Genomic DNA, 3,880 nt, shown 5'->3' on the forward strand with positions numbered 1-3,880 from the left:
AACATACTTTTGGTTTTGTTACAGTTCATTCAGAATTAATTGTAACTAGAATATTTGCAGCAAAGAGTTTTACTTACGTAGTGTATAAGGTAATCAAATATGTTTATGCTGTCTGAGTAGTTAAGCCTATTTTATAACTACCTGTGAGCATAAAAATAATGATTAGGGGGCTGGAGAGATGGCTCAGGAGGTAAGAGCACTGACTGCTCTTGCAGAGGACCTGGGCTCGATTCCCAGCACCCATATGGTGGCTAACAACCATCCATAACTCCAGTTCTAGGGGACCTGATTCCGTCCTCTGACTTTCACGGCATTGTATGACACAGGCACACTTACAAATATGCAAGCAATACATTCATATACATAAAATAAAAATAATAAAATATTTAAAAAGAAACACCTATCTTAAATAAAATTTAATATTTAATTTAACTACAATGATTTCTCTGATGGGAGATATGGGGTATTTAAAACTGGGTTTGAAAAGCAAAAGTGCCCTTGCTCTTATATCAAAATAAGAAAATATATGAGCAGAAAATACTCTCCCTAAAGTAAGTTCTCAAACAAATGACACAATGTTCAAACCCATTTATAATTAGATACATGAAAGTAAAGATGATGATATAATCAAATGAACAAAAAATGAAAACAAACCAAGAAATTGTTGAAGAAGCCAGGAAAATATATTCCTGGTGATAATCCAAATTCATACAAGCATTCTGGAAGGAAATCCAGCAATACCTAATGACATTACCCTATATTTTTATATTATGTCCCATAATTCCCATTGTTAGGCATCATTTATACTACTAAAATATTGAAAAAAATTAAGGCTACAACAAAAGAAAGTACCTGTTCATGTGTGTGAGTGAAAAGGGACAAAGGTAACGAGACCAGTGATGTATGAGTGCGTTTAGGAAAGGAGAGGAAGGAAGGGACGGCCACCCCAGTCAGGAGAAACGAAAAGGGTGGGGCACTTCCCAGAGTAAATTTTTTTTTATAAAGCTTTGACGTAGCACCCAAAGAACCTTTTGTATACTCAAGTAATAAATAAATGAAATTAATTAATTTTAACAACGTAATTAAACCAATAATTATGGAATGTAAATCATAACAAATGCATCCAACTAGGATACAAGTGGTAACACAAGAGACATGGGAAAATAGTCTTTGATGGAATCCTGCAAAGCAAATGACAAAAACTCCTGTTTCTCATGAGAATGCTGATAATCCTGAGAGCTGGAAAGGTGTGACACACCGCACCCAGCTAGACCCTAATTCTTTTTTATTTGGGGTTTTAGAGACAGAGTCTCCCTATAAACCCAGCTGGCTTAGAACTCCTTAACTCACTAAGGGGACCAGGCTGGATTTGCTCTCACACAGATCTACCTATCTCTTCCCAAATGATGGACTTAAAGGCCTGTGCCACCATACCTGGTTAGACCCAGATTTAAAAATATATATATATTTTATTTATTATTTTTATATTTTTATGTGTATGTGTGTGTTGCCTGCATGTAGATAAGAGCATCTGTGTCATGCAATGCCCTTGGAGGACAGAAGAGGTTGTCAGATCCCTTGGAACTGTAGCTATGTACAGTTGTTAGCTGCCATGTGGGTGCTGGGATTTGAACCTGGGTCTTCTGCAAGAACATTTAGTGCTCTTAAATGCTGAGCCATCTCTCCAGCCCCTAGACCCAGATTCTAAAATACTATGTTTTACAACAAACAGAGGCTATTACAGAACTCCACAACTGGTCACACACAGACATTGTCTGTGAATTGCCCAAACCTAAGTGCCACATTTACAATGCAACCTCTACACCTAAGGCTTACAGAACGTAGAACAAGGAGTAAAGAGGACACTATGCATCTCTCATTTCTCATTAATGAAGCTCTCTCATGCAACAGAAGGCTAGGAACACAAAAGGTCACAAATGGCCAAAACATAGAGATTGGCTGGGTGTGGTGGAGCATGTCTTTAGTCCCAGCACTTGTGAGGCAGAGGCAGGCAGATCTCTGTGAGTTCAAGGGCAGCCTGATTTACATAGTGAGTTCCAGGCCAGCTGGGGCTACAAGGAGACTGTCTCAAAAAGACCAAAAAAAAAAAAAAAAAAAAAAAAAAAAAAGAGTCTGCAGATTGCTGGTTCATGGACAGGACTCCTATATTAAAGTTCACCCATCCAGGACTCAGGAACCATCGTGGAAGAGGGGGTGGAAAGATTGAAAGAGCCAGGGAGGAAGTGCAGGACCATATGGAAATAGAGGCCTACAAGCTCCTGGGACCTTGCTCAGATGAACCTACAGCAATGGTGTCAGCAAGCACAAGACCCCATGCAAACTCAAACAGACAAAACCCCAGCACAGAACTGCAAACCCCAATCTTAGTTGAAGAATTATTGGCAGCTGATTACTGCTAGGTGAGGATGAGATGATTTTCTTAAAGGGAGATACTCTAGATAGGCTGCCTAGACCCCAGTGGGTAAACTTGCACTGAGGGATGCCTAGGGACACTAACTTGACGTGATAGGCTTTAATACAAATGACAGAATTTATAAATTCCAGTGGGGAGGGGATAGCTATAGGAGGGTGCCAGTGGGGAAGGGGTATAAGATGATTAAAACTGGTTAAGATGTTCTGTATGAAATACACAAAAATCCAATAACAATTTACACCCCCCCCAAAGAAACCAACTAAGATTCACAGGAAAATTAGTTAATTCCAGGGGCAGGGCAGGAGAAAAAGAAAGAAGTGATTCAAAAACAGGGACTATCTGAAGGACACAAGATGCAACTGAAGGGTCTCTCAATGCTAAAGGTGGAACAACTTCAGCTACTGAACAATGATAGCGAATCACAACCCATAGAATAAATCTCCACAAGGTGATACTTAAATAAATATTTCAATAACTAAGTAGAGAGAAGGAATAATCTTACAGTTGCCATTGTTATAGAAGAAATCAAGGAAACATGCAATCCCCATTAAGCACACAGTATAGAAATTTATTACAAACAGGATCTTGCCTGCAAATGCTGAAACTGACAGAAGTTGGGGGAGCAACAGGATACTGGCATAGCATCAGTTTCCTTCTCAAGAGAGTGGTCAATTATAAATCATAAATCTTTACAGTATAAAAACCTAGCAGATCCCACTCCACTTACCTGATCAGGTTAATATCACTGACAGAAGCATGGATTCCCCTAGTAGGAATGCAATAGTGAGGGTATATCAACACTATCATTCTGTGGCAATCTTTGCAAAATGACTAACTGTGGCCTTCATTGTTTCAGAGTGTATTTGACCAATACTTATGGAATGTCAAGGTTTAGAACAATGAGAAAAGACTGCAGGTCTGCTGCAAGACTGGAGACTGAAGAGGCATGAGGACTAAATGCAGGTCCTAGGTCAATCCTGAAACAGGAGAAAGGGCATTAAGAGGAAAACTTGTGAAAGTTGAGTAAGGTTTGTAGTTTGTTGAGTCCTAGGGTACCAATGAAAATATTGTGTCTAATATTTGCAGAGGGGTTATGTAAGTGAATGTGAGCAGAAGTTGGATCAAGTGTACATGACCCTGTACCACTTTAAGTATTCTGTAAGTTGCTTGCTTCAAACTTCATAGTTGATGAAGAAAATGAAATAGGATGACAATAGAGAACAAGATGAAGAAGATGAATTTGTGCTTCCTTTTTGGGAATAGTTACTTTTGCTCATAAATTATTTTACTCATAAGGTAAGTCCATTTCTGGTGACTTTTTTTTTGTCACATTATCTGAAAAGGTGATATTGTTGCCTATTTTTCCTAGTTTGTTTCTCCATTGCTGTGACAAAACACTCTGACCACTAGCAACTTGGGGAGGAAAGGGTTTATTTGTCTTATATC

This window comes from Nannospalax galili, unplaced genomic scaffold (genome assembly GCF_000622305.1).
Source record: "Nannospalax galili isolate Female #2095 unplaced genomic scaffold, S.galili_v1.0 scaffold1084, whole genome shotgun sequence".
Lineage (NCBI taxonomy): Eukaryota > Metazoa > Chordata > Mammalia > Rodentia > Spalacidae > Nannospalax > Nannospalax galili.